At 44.1% G+C, this 13944-nt stretch overlaps 1 protein-coding gene across 1 annotated transcript in view; it reads right to left on the reverse strand.

Annotated features, from left to right (window-relative positions):
• The window catches only part of bcas3 (BCAS3 microtubule associated cell migration factor), a 700663-nt gene that overhangs the window by 241273 nt on the left and 445446 nt on the right, over nucleotides 1-13944 (reverse strand).

Consider the following 13944-nt stretch of genomic DNA (forward strand, 5'->3'; position numbering starts at 1 on the left):
AAAATCATAGAGGGATATGCTTTGCAAACTTAATACCCATTACTACATTGGATGATGTTGAAATTGAGGATGGCCCAGTGGTTGTTCCAGCAATATCAAAGATTTTGTGTCTGCTACCGACAAAGCGCATGGAATGTCTCAAACCTAAACCTACTTCTAGGTATCTCATATATGCTATTCTGGAACCACCCCTAAACCCAAACAGTTCAACTGCCAACCCCACTGAGGTCCTTAGTCTGGGTCTCATTAACATAAGATCACTATCCTCAAAACCACTATTGATTAATTATCTAATTATTGATCATCACTTAGATATGATTGGGTTATGTGAAACCTGGTGTAAACCTACAGCTGTCCTCCCCTTAAATGAGGTCTGCCCACCAGCATATACATTTAGTCATGCCCCTCATGATGCGAAGCAAGGTGGGGGTGTTGCTTTTATTTATAAATCTAGGTTTAGCTTATTAGCTGTTGGGGGTCACAAATATAACTCGTTTGAGCATCTGATGCTCTGCTTTGCTCAAGATATTACGCATTGCCAAGGTCAGAGGAATAAAAATCAGCCGTATTACTTTGTCACTGTATATAGGCCTCCTGGCCCATATTCTGAAATCTTAGATGAATTTGGTGCGTTCATCTCTAACCTGTCAACGAGTGCAGATAACATTCTGATCATTGGTGACTTTAACGTTCATATAAATAAACCCTCCGATCCCTTCTGCAAATCATTTATGGAAATTGTGGATGCATTAGGATTTCGGCAATGCATTCAGGACTCAACACACATTAGTGGAAATACCCTGGATTTGGATCTCAGGGTCCGTCTTAGGCCCTCTGCTTTTCTCCCTTTATATAGCACCCCTTGGGCACATATTGCAGCGTTTTGGGATTACCTTTCACTGCTATGCTGATGATACTCAGCTATACATGCCGATAACTGCTGGTAATCTCATCCACATAAAATCCTTAGAAGATTACCTTGCATCAGTGTGAAGCTGGATGTCTAGAAGCTTCCTTCTTTTAAACTCTGATAATACTGAAATGATGGTTCTTAGTCCAGTAAGACATCGACATCAATTTGACCAGTTAACGCTTAGCCTAAGCTCGTGTGTCATACATCACACGGATAAAGTGAGGAACCTTGGGGTAATTTTTGATCCTACGTTGTCCTATGGCCTCCACATTAGAAATATTATGAGGACTGCTTTCTTCAACTGAAATATAGTGAAGATTCGCCCATCCTGTCTATAGCTGATGCTGAGACCCTGATCCATGCGTTTATCTCTTCTAGATTGGACTACTGCAATGTTTTATTTTCTGGTTTACTGCAGTCCAGCATTAGGGCTCTCCAACTGGTCCAAAATGCTGCAGCCAGGCTTTTGACACAAAGCAGAAAGTCTGACCACATTACACCCATTTTGGCATCCCTTCACTGGCTTCCTGTCCCAGTGAGATCAGTTTTTAAGGTTCTACTACTAACATATTAAACTGTTCACGGACTGGCACCTCCCTACCTAGCTGACCTAATTAAACCTTACGTACCGCCCAGGCTTTGCATTCTTGGGGTGCAGGACTACTTTGTGTCCCTAGGGTGAATAAGAAGTCTGCGGGTCACAGACCTTTCTCTTATCGTGCCCCTGTTCAGTGGAATGATCTCCCTGCATCAATAAAACAGTCAGATTCTGTGGAGACTTTCAAGTCCAGACTTAAGACGCACTTATTTTCCATTTCGTATGGCAGCATACTGTATAGTATAGTTCTACGCTTTTTACTCTTTTAATTAATTTTATTAGTAAACGGAGCATCTAAAGTCTGGGTCTTTTAGTGAAGTTTAGGGCTAGTGGCCCACGATCACCTTAGTATTTCCTGTTTTTCTTGTTTAATGGTGACAAATTATACTGTATTTTTTGTCTTTCTGATGTTTGACTCTGTTTTTTCTCTCTGTTGAAGGTGCAGCTCCATCCAGAGTTGGGTGTGGTATTTGTGCTGGAGACCCTCCTGTCCTGTGCATCAACAGCTTTTCCTGTATCTTCGTTTTGTGAATTGTTCTTTAATTTATTTTGTGTTTGTATCATGGCCCAAGCAGAGGGTCGCTCCTTTGAGTCTGGTCTGCTTGAGGTTTCTTCCTCAGAGGGAGTTTTTCATTACCACTGTTGCTCTGGGGGTTGGACCTTGCTTGTGTGGAGCGCCTCTGTTGTGATTTGGCACTATATAAATGAAAATAAATTCCAAAAAATTGAAATTTTAATAGTTTGGACTTTTTTTTTTTACTTTTATCATTTTCTGCATGTTTTGTGACCAACAGTATGGCCATCACATGGAGTCTGGTCTGCTTGAGGTTTCTTCCTGCACTTTTTCTTCACCACCACCACAAGTGTGGTTGGCTCACGGGTTGGGTTGTTTAGTCACAGTGTGCAGCACGTTGATGGCTTGTTCTGTGTTTTTCCAGCTCATACTGACTGTGCTGTTGGACAACAGCTACATTCTCCAGAAACTGCTCTCTGCACTGTCAATCATCCTCCATCTTACACATTTATTTTGTCTGTCAAAGATGTAGATCCCAGATATGATATCCAGACCACAGAGGGCCAACGTGGAGTGTTTTTCTTACTCTCGCTGTGGCGATACGAATGACTGGTGCATGTCACTGAGATGAGTTGATCCGATTATGAGAAGCTGATCGGTCAGAGAACCATTAAAGAAATGACCCAGAATCTTTTGATCCTGATGCGATCGATTGGAGCCTTTGACAAATCTCACTGAAACACACATATGATGTGGACGATGGACATAATTCTGGACAAATACTTCAAATAAAAGAGTCAAAAGGAGAAAAAAAGGTTTTGTTGAGTTTAGAAGATGTTCAATCGACACTCCTGAAGAAAACACCAAATTACAGACATGTTCTGAGTGTTAAGAGTCCACCGGGTATCAGATTTTGGTTTTGACAGTCCACTGATGTGTGAAGCTGAGTCACGCTTGACTTTGATTTATGGTGGTTGAGCTGCTTCCTGCTTCCCGCAACCGAGCTCACACAGCCGAGCCGCCGCACTGCTGTCAGAAACATCGCACAGCGACGGACAGGAACACGCCCTGCGTGGTAAATAACATCCTCTGTGGTCGTGAAAGTGCAGGAAGAAGGCGGCAGTCGAACCCATCTTCAATCTCTAAATGGTACTTTCCCCCTGAAAGCCGAATGTAAAACATCTCGCCTGGGATCGGCGGTTCAGAGTTTTGGCGAGCGAAGATGAGAACAAGACAAACATGTCAGTGTGGGAGAGCATGAAGGAGGGAGGACTGGGACGGATAGAAGCTGGTGAGGAAGGACGGATGAAGGTGATGGTCTCACCTGAGCCGGCTTCACAGACCGAATCCAAAACATGCTGGAGAAGACTACGACCGAATTCCAGTAGGATGATTGGTAGGTATGTTTAATAGTGAAAGACTCAGATCCTGTCCCGGATCTGCATGTGTCTGTCGCATAGTACTGAGTCGAGTATAGACCCAGAGGCCGATGGAACTGGTGACTGTCCCCAGAGACTGTACCACGAACCCTAACCCCTGAAAGAGAGACTCCTCTGCTGACGGCGGTGCCTCATTTACATCTGGGTGGACTGAGAACGATTTACGCAGGCAGCCTGGAGCAGATACAGCTGGAGTCAAAACCAGGTGTCCAACACACAGCTGGACAACACAACAGCTACACAAAGTGGAATCAAACTGATTCTGTCGCCGCTAAGTGGCTGGTTTCAGCACAAAATATATGACAACACTGATTTTTTTCCCTATGCGTGGAGCATAGCCTGTCTGTCGGTAACACTGGCAGACAGGCTATGCTCCAGTGAGTGAGTCAGTGCGTCAGTCAGTCAGTCAGTGAATGAGTGAGTGAGTCAGTGAGTGAGTGAGTCAGTCAGTGAATGAGTGAGTGAGTGAGTCAGTCAGTCAGTCAGTGCGTCAGTCAGTGAGTGAGTAAGTCAGTGCGTCAGTCAGTGAGTGAGTCAGTGCGTGAGTGAGTCAGTCAGTGCGTCAGTCAGTGAATGAGTAAGTCAGTCAGTCAGTGAGTCAGTGCGTCCGTCAGTTAGTCAGTCAGTCAATGAATGAGTGAGTGAGTCAGTGAATGAATGAGTGAGTCAGTCAGTCAGTGAGGGACTCAGTTGGTCAGTGAATGAGTGAGTCAGTCAGTCAGTGCGTCAGTCAGTGAGTGAGTGTGTCAGTCAGTGAATGAGTGAGTCAGTCAGTCAGTGAATGAGTAAGTCAGTAAGACGGTCAGTGAGTCAGTGCGTCAGTCAGTGAGTGAGTCAGTCTGAGTGAGTCAGTCAGTGAGTGGGTAGGTGAGTCAGTCAGTCAGTCAGTCAGTTCAGTGAGTGATTGAGTGAGTCAGTGAGTGAGTGAGCGAGTGAGTCAGTGAGTGAGTGAGCGAGTGAGTCAGTGAGTGAGTGAGCGAGTGAGTCAGTGAGTGAGTGAGTCAGGCAGTCAGTGAATGAGTGAGTGAGTCAGTCAGTCAGTCAGTCCTTCAGTCAATGAGTGAGTCAGTGAATGAATGAGTCAGGCAGTTAGTGAGTGTATCCACATTCTTTCAGACATGGTAACTCCCCAAACTAAGATTGCCAGCATCATGTTATTTACTGTGTCACATGTAGGTGAGCAAGAGATGAAGTGATTAACTTTTGATCAATATTGGTATTGTGTAACATGTTCAAATATCAATTCATTGATTTTAAAAGAACTAATTGTAAACGCTGGTACAAGTACAAGTTGATGCCTGAAAGTGACAACTTCGATTTGGAAACACGAGCTGGTGATGGTGATCCCTGGTTATGACAGGAGCAACAAATCAATATATCCAAATAAAATGTCATGTGATACTCAAACCCAGTCAACAATAACACTGGTCAATACCAATCAAATCTGATCAGCTGCCAACTACATGTGCTCATCTGACTTAACCACCTTGGTGAAGAATATGGGCTCATCTCGACTCAGACTCATTTTTTTGGTCATTCAGTAAAAAAAAAAAAAAAAAAAAAAAATCACAGATGCTGTCATAGAATGAAATATCAATGCACTGCACAAATAAATAAAAACACAAAATAAAGAACAGAATACCAGTCCAAGGAGTGTGGCAGTGATAAATTGTTTAAAATTGTTTTCCTGTATTTTCTACCTGAGGGCAGGAAGGAAAACAGATGTGACGTGTCCCTGATTATCCTTCTTGCCCTTGACAAGCAGTGCTGTTCTGCCAGTTCACCAATGGTTGGCAGCCTGGTCCTTATGATCTCTGCTGCCCTCATGACCCTCCCCAGTGCTTTCCTTTCTGCAAGGCTGTTACGTTCATGCTACACAGAGATACTACTTGATTGTACACTCTCTATCTAAATTTATGACGCACAGGGGCAACATACGGTACAAAACCCTTCAAGCTCCGTGTGTGTGTTTGGAAATGCAGCCTGCAAACCAACAGGTTAATGACTTATGACTTAACACCACATAAAACTATAACGCTGTCTTTACCCTCAGCGTGTCTGTGCTCAGCTGTGGGGACGCACCGCCGCCGCCGCCGTTCACCAGAAAAAAAAAGTAAAAATCAAGAGGGCATGATAGAAAGTGTCAACACCTCAAAATTTGAACCAAAGCACAAACTCTTCACCAAACATCACTGAAATCCATTTATTTTTTCTCCTCTCTGACGGACAGGCAGACAAATAATAGCTAATTACTTATGATTTTTTTAATCTTCAGCCCCTCGAAGTCAGTGATTCAGGACTTTGTTTATTATCATTAATAAAATGTGCAGGAACTCTTCATCAGTTTGTGTTATAGTAAAGTTGTGGCGCCCTAACAGGGGGGTGGGGGGGTGTACAGGATATCTCAGGGTCTGACACATTTTCATCATCAGCAGACGTGAGCACAGGCGCTGGCGTTTGTCGGCTCAGTGGCTAAGTGACCTCGACGCGGGGTTGTTGTTGGGGTTTTTTTTCGGGCCCGGCTGTCCTCCTGGGTCAGGACTGCGCTGTCCTGGGGAGAGGCCAGCACTCGCATTAATAAGTAAAGACCGTCGGGGGACGAGAGTCCGTTGGCTGACGTTTCCGTCCCACTGAGTTTTAACACATTAGGACGAGGCGCTGCCAGTAATGAGCTGGCGAGCGAGGAGACGTGACACAGCGCGCTCACATCCTCGCTCAACCCGCGACTGCTACTGTGCAGCAGATACGTATGACGACGCACACGGAGCCATTCCATTTTAAAAGAATAAAATAAACAAAAAATATTTATGAAATTGTGATGAAATTGTGATGATCATAATTCAATCAACTTATTCAGTAAGGCTCTAAAAAAACAAACAAACAAAACAACCAAATTGCTGCACATTGGTTTAGTGGTTAGCACTGTTGCCTCACAGCAACAAGGTCCTGGGATCTCTTAGCGCCTGTTTTTCCCGTGTCTGCATGGATTTCCTCTCACAAAAAAAAAAAAGAAAAATGCTCCAATTTTTAAAAAATAATTAAATAAAAAAATCTTCGTAAGTTTAACACTGGATTCATCGTCAATATGATGCCTTTGAACTTTTTTTTACCCAATAAGACTCCGATGGAAAAACAGAACAGGGCTTCTGTTGGCTCCGCCTACTTTTTAAAGATTTTTTTGAAGTATAAACAATGCCACAACACATTTTTAAGACTTTATGTGCAGGCCCCCCGTCCCCCTCAGAACACGCATATGATGAGAACATGCCTCCATGTAGATGGAGGTCAGGCAGCGCAGTGGTCAGGCTGCGTGGCGGTCATGTGGGTGGCGGTGCATCCACCAAAAACAATCAATAGCTCCATAAGACATTTGGGCTTCCCAGCCCTGACTGCATGAACTGTGATGATTTTGGAAGTAGGACAGGAGACAACAGGTGAAGTAGACATAATCGACTATTTAACAGGTAACGCTGCAAACACTAGAGAAAGGGGTGTGGCTAAACCACGATTTTGCTGAGAAAAGTGATGATGGAAAAACAGATAATGTGCACATTCTTAAACACACTGCGCACAAACAGGCGAGGGGAAAACAGAAAAATTCACCTCCACGTCTGCAACAAGCAACTCCTTCTGTTTAAGTGCAACTTAATGCTGCCTTAATTCTTCAACGCTGGACAGATTGGATTTGAATGGTGACATTTTAGTAGAATGCCGTTAACGCGCCGTAACGACGGTCTGCAAACTGTGCAGTCTGCAGGCAGTGTCCATTACAAATACTGTGACGAGCATCTTTCACTCAGTTATCTGGATGTGACACGCACGCACACACGCACACACACACACACACACACACACACACACACACACACACACACACACACACACACACACACACACACACACACACACACACACACACACACACACACACACACACACACACACACACACACGCAGAGAGAACCTCTGCAGAGAAGTACTCCACCAACGTTTCCGCTCTTCATGAATAAAGCTGGCTGTGAGCCCAGACAGGTGTAAGGAGTATTAAGCAAAATTTTCAGAATGTCAACAAAACACGACAGCAATAAATACAGTATAAAAGTGATACATATCTATAAATTGAAGGAAGCAGCAGTATATAATATTTGATGGATATATGTACATAACATCCCCATATAAAAGGCATGTGTTTGTATCTATGGTGGCCGGAAAGTGCAAACCAAATTCAAAATAATTGACGCTATGGCTGTTTTTTTCCTCTTGTGATGTGTTTAACCTCATAGTCACGGTGCTGTTAAATATTGGCACTACACTGCTGTGTATTTTAGAAGGTCACGTGACTCTCTTGACATCATGCGACCTGTAACTGTGGGAAAAGTGTTTCCATTGCAGTTCTGCTAAATATGGATTTTTGGAATTGCCTGAAAAACTACCTCATAAGTACAAAATTTTCTTTTGTGATATGTGGGAGGTTTTTTTTTGTTTTTTTTTATCAATTAAAAATTTTGTCGAATAGGATTTCATTTTTTTCATTCAGTGTATTTTCAAATTGTTACTTCGAATTGTGCAATTTGAAGGATAATGGAAACCCACCTATTGATAAAAGATGACCCATAACCCTCTGGAAAGTTTTGTTGCTTCTGTTTTAGCTGCACGCAGTATGTATAGACCTGACAGTGGCGTTGCTGCGGTTGTTCAGTGTCACCACACAGTGAAAAATGTCCATTTCTACAAAAAGATAAAACTCTTCTGTGTCAGGTGGGCGTGATTCCTTTTTTGCAGCATTGCACAGACTGTTTACAAGCTGGCTACTAGCAATAATTAACATCTTGCCATGCTAATATTAGCATATTTATCCTGTTTGTCTCATATGTCTCAGTTTTGGATGGTTATGTTGCAAAGTGACTCGCCGTCAAAGCGCGCTGGTTTCACAGTTTCACCTTAAAGTTTGACTATTGCCTTCAGATAAAAATGCTTTTATTTTTGAGCACATGCAGGAAGTTGGTGTGGCAGTGCAGCAGCTTAACGGCTTCAGTGGAGCTGGAAATCAAGTTGGCCGTTGGCCTCTGTCACAGCAAACCAACAGAATGGTCACACAGCTCACTTAGATGTGACCGAAACCCAACAGACACAATAACATCGGCACTGATAGCTGCGTACGTTACGAGCTCCCGAACTGTCAAAGTGTTGATGGACGACTCGTGATTGTCAAATCTTATTACCACAACAAACTCTGACCTGAAACTCTTTTTTTTGTTTGTTTTAGTGTTCTTGTGTTGGAGAATCTGTCATTAAAAGAAGCGGTTTCAGGTCGTCTCAGCCAGCTCAGTGCTTTCAGAGGGATCACTGGGCTCTGACCGAGGGAGTTCACACTCCAGTCAAGGTTGTGTGTTGTTCTTCACAGAAAGAATGTGTGTGTTTTCTCCTCGTCTCAGCCACGGTGCCCCTGTGCCCCGGCCTCTCTTCCTCCCCCACTGCGTGCGAGTTTATTCACAGGAAATGCAGGGGAGCCTCACGGGTGGCTGGACTGATGCGAAGCGACGTGGCGTCTCCAGCGAGCCGGGAACTTAGCATGTCAGGCAGGTCAGCGCGGGGCAAGCAGACAGTCGATAAAATATTCAATACAGCACTCCCAGTTCATGGATCTAATACCTCGGAAGGAGCCCACCCTGGAAAATTTCACCAAAAAACAGAAAAAAACCCAGCTCTTCATGAGATGTGGGTCAAACTCGGGGTGTGAAACAGGATCGTGTGTGAAGGTCTGGCATGAGAGCCGGAGAAGACTCATCTTTACAGGACGTGTTGCAGGTTTGGGACCCCGCCCCTCATTGATGGGAGGGGACGCAAACCTTTTAAAGGCCTAAAGTTCAAAAGTGAACAACAACCTTTTTTTAAACAGAGACGCAGTCGTCAAGTCTGTCTGCTGTCTGTCTTTGGTTTTTGATGGCTGATCTTGGGGGGCAGAAGTAAACATACGGCAAAGTTTGGCAGCACGGTGCTCAGAGTCTGGAGAGGCTGGTCACGGGATGCCTTTTGTGTCACTTTAGCGCAACGGGCGCTAATCCCAATTAGCATCACTCAGCGGCAGTGAGGCCACATCGCATCGACTCAGCTTCTACTCAGACAGGCGCCCTCCGCGGACTGCGCGGATCCACTGAAACACCAGCTGCCGGCGGCCTGTTTCGCTGATTAACCCGGACACTAAGATGTCGCTGCCGTGTCTTTTGACTCCCGAGCTGCCGCCGCCGCCTCCTCCCTTTGTTGTCTTCGGGTAGCTTCCGTCTGCTTACATTTTTAACAAGCGTCTCCTCTGTCTCCATCTCTTTTATTGTGTCGTCTGAGTGTGCGGTATTTTATTACTTACACTGCATAGATTGGTTGAGAACACTGGATCAGTGTTACCCACTCAAACGGTTTTCCTTTCTCCCCCTGAATAATTAATGGAAATGGATGGTTAAGGACAAAGGCAGTGAAGTCTCCATTAAGGCCTGAGATGTTGAGAGGTGCTGACTTCATCATTCTAGTTGTTAGCGCCAGAGTACTGATCCCATTCACCAATATTCTACAGTGGACACGGAAACGATGCGCGAGTGGTTTCTGCAGTGACGTGACATCAGGAGATGTTCTGATATCAACACGAAACCTCGCATCGTCTTAACCGATATGTTAAGCTTAAGGAGGGTGGGGACTGCAGGCTAATGTGATTTCATTGGACACCTGCACAGGAATCCAGCATGCTAAGGCCACAGTGTTTCAGGTAGCGGCATGAAGAGTGAGAACACAGCTTTCACACTGAGCGAGGCTAAGTGACAGTGACAGGCTGCTTGTGTTTTTGTTTTTCCAAAACGTAGCTTTCACAGATCTATAAATAAATGCTTTTCTGTACACTTGCGCACGGACTGCAGAAAATAAATATACTGCTCCTGAGGAAAAACATTTCAACACTACCGACGCCCTGAACTAAGACTGGACAGCGAGTACCACACAGAAAGATGACCTCGGAGCTCATTAAGGCCAAACTCACACGACTGCCCCCCACTGGCCTGCACTCATACTGCACTCTGAGTTCAGCTCCGAGCATGTTTACCTCAACACAGCGCACGTTTTGTTTTGAAAAAGAATAATGTCACTGCAAGATTACTGATTTTAGGGATGAGAAAGATTGACATAAATGACAGTGATGGGAGTGGCCTTTCAGTAAACAGTCCAGGCACACGGCCATTACACCTCAAAAAATAAATAAATAAAATACCAGGCCTCCGTGCACTCTTCTCAGCTCTGTGACAGCATGGATATGTATCAATATTCACTTTCAATCATGCAGCATCAAGTTATTTGTTGACTTCCCTTTGTTGCTGTTTTAAGTATTCTTTACAGAGATGTATGGTGGTATGCGCTCCATGTCAACAGCAGGATGTTTGAAGATCTCTCATGCAAACAAAAATAAATGTGTGCCATACCACCAACTTTGTACTAAATGCACAATTTCTTTATTTTTGTGCTTCCATGATTGAGATGAACAGTGGAAAACTCTTTTTCCACAGGATATTATGGATGGATTATTACATGGGATTGAAAATAGCCTGTGGTAATTTCTATGGACCATTTTATAGAAGGTTAAAGACACCAGAATATTTATTGACACAGTGAGAGCAGTTTGTAAAAAAAAACCAAAAAAAAAAACAACTGAACTGGAAAATCACTGAGGAACTCTGGTAATAATGACTTCTCCCCACCTAACCATAAAAAAGCTGTACTCTCAAAACAATGAGCAAACAATCAAACTGCACGCATGCCAAGATTTTTATGGAGGCAGTAGGTGATGAGAAAATATTTTGTGGCTTTGCTCATTGAACACAATCCATGTTCATCAATAAGTAGAAAACCCAGACTGGTTTTAACCCAAATGTCTTTGAAGGAAGCATCCAAGCAGTAATAACAGAATAAATACCAACTGTGCCCTGTGAGAGACTGGCATCCTGTTTGGGGTGTACCCTACCTCACACCCTGTGATTGCTGGGATTGGATGTATATACCCCCGTGACCCTTAAGTGGAGTAAGAGAGTATAGAAAATGAATGAACAGTCATTGTTAAACTGAACAGTCATTTCAGAGACCTGATGTTTGAGTTCGATGCTCCGGCATCATTTGTGATCACATTACATGAGGCCATGCCCAGGCCCACGTGCACCCCCCCCCCCCCCAGACCACCTCTGCAAGTCAATGTTTTTAGGACATTGTAAAGGTCTAATGTGCCAGGTTGAGTGCAGACAGAAATGTACTTGAACACTTCTACATCAGCTTTTCCCAATCCTGGCCCTCAGCACCCAAAGTACTGCACATTTTCCATTTGTCCCTAAAGTAATCAGAGCAGATCCACTCAGTCAACTGTTGATTAGCTGAAAACACCTGACTGAGTGGATCCACTGTGCTGAGGACCAGGATGGGAAAACACTGTTCCAGATGACTGCATTTTTGATTTTCATTTTATCCTCATTGTTGTAAGCTTGCACTTCACCTGCATGTCAACAGGACAGACAAACACAGGACTGCTGGACTTTGGAGGGGACACAAGGACTCAGTGCACACAGATTTAACTCAGTGTCTTCTTACGATGTGTTAAATGTTATGTACGATTCAACTTTGATCAGATTCTCGACTGCGGAAATGTTGCGAGAAGAAAAGCACTGGCAGCTGATTTTAATCAACAGCTAATTGCTACATAATCCGTGGAGACACGTTGTCCTCTGCATGTCTCTTTCCTTGAATCTTTCAGGAAGAGAGTCACAGTGATAAATGAGACTTGAGCCAAACACCTGAGCCATGAACAAGATCCTTGAAACAAGATTCAAACCGGGAGGGGGGGCGGTTTGAGAGAAAGGACTGAAAAAAAAAAGAGACTGAATGTTCAGTGCTGCCCCGTCTGCCAAGGCCAGTAATTATACACGGTATGTTACTGCGGGGGAAAGCCAGTGAGGGTCCCAAGCCCGGACACATGAGGAGGGTTGCATCAGAAAGGGCATCTGGCGTAAAACCTGTGTTAAATCAAATATGCAGATCATAAATCAGAAATCCATACTGGCTCTGCAAAGTCCAGAGTTTCAAACAACTGCCACGGGTATATCTGGCAAGAAGGGTTTTTATTTATTTATTTATAAATGTTTTAAGCATAGCATGAGTGGAAAATAAGGTACAGCTGGGAAAAGAAGGAAAAGTAAAGGAGGACAGTGTGTCCAGAGGCAGCAGAAGAGGAAGTGTGTAAGTGAGAGTGGGGACTTTGAATGTTGGCAGTCTGACTAGTAAAGGGAGAGAGCTGGCTGATATGAGGGAGAGAGAGGTGCAAGAGATGGAAAAAATGGAAGGGAAGTAAGAGCAGGAGCATGGGGGGGGTACAAGTTGTTGTACCATGGTGAGGACAGGAAGAGAAATGGTGTTGGGGTCATTTTAAAGGAAGAGTATGTTAAGAGTGTGTGGGAGGTTACACGAGTGTCTAACAGGGTGATGAGTGTGAAGTTAGAAATTGAAGGGATGATGATGAATGTCATCAGTGCATATGCCCCACAGGTAGGCTGCGAGATGAAGGAGAAAGAAGATTTCTGGAGTGAGTTAGATGAGGTGGTGGAGAGTGAACCCAAGCATGAAAGAGTGGTGATAGGAGCAAACTTCAATCAATCAATCAATCAATCAATTTTTTTTATATAGCGCCAAATCACAACAAACAGTTGCCCCAAGGCGCTTTATATTGTAAGGCAATATAATATAATGATGGTGAAGGGAACAGAGATGATGAGGAAGTAATGGGTAGATATGGTATCAAGGACAGGAATGTGGAAGGACACATGGTAGCTGATTTTGCAAAAAGGATGGAAACCACTTACTTTAAGAAGAAGGAGGAGCACAGGGTGACAGATAAGAGTGAAGGAAGGTGCACACAGGTGGACAACATTCTATGTTGGAGATGCAAACTAAAAGACATTGGAGGCTTTGTAAGCAGTCAGCTGCTACCCTGAGAGCTAAACCAAAGATCAAATGGACTGTCGTGTGAAATTCATGGGGGAGATGAGGTAGGTACTGTGATATTGAAGAGATGCTGGACAAGACAGCTCAGGAGGTACTGGGTGTGACATGTGGACAGAGGAAAGAAGACAAGGACACCTGGCACTGGAATGATGTTCAGGAAGGTATAAGGAGAAAACAGGTTGGAGAAAAAGAATTGTCAGAGAGATGAAGAAAGTAGACAAGAGTAAGTAAGGAGACATGGCATAAGGTGAAGAGAGAGGTAGTTGGACATGTGCAAAGGAGGGACCCAGGGTATATAGGGAGAAGGATGCTGAGGATGGAGCCACCAGGCAGGAGGAGAAGAGGGAGGACAAAGAGGAGATTTATGGATGTGCTGAGGGAGGACATGCAGGTGGTTGGTGAGACAGAGGAAGATACAGAAGACAGGTGAGATGGACATACATTCATTCATTCATTCAGT

This window comes from Thalassophryne amazonica, chromosome 4 (genome assembly GCF_902500255.1).
Source record: "Thalassophryne amazonica chromosome 4, fThaAma1.1, whole genome shotgun sequence".
NCBI lineage: Eukaryota > Metazoa > Chordata > Actinopteri > Batrachoidiformes > Batrachoididae > Thalassophryne > Thalassophryne amazonica.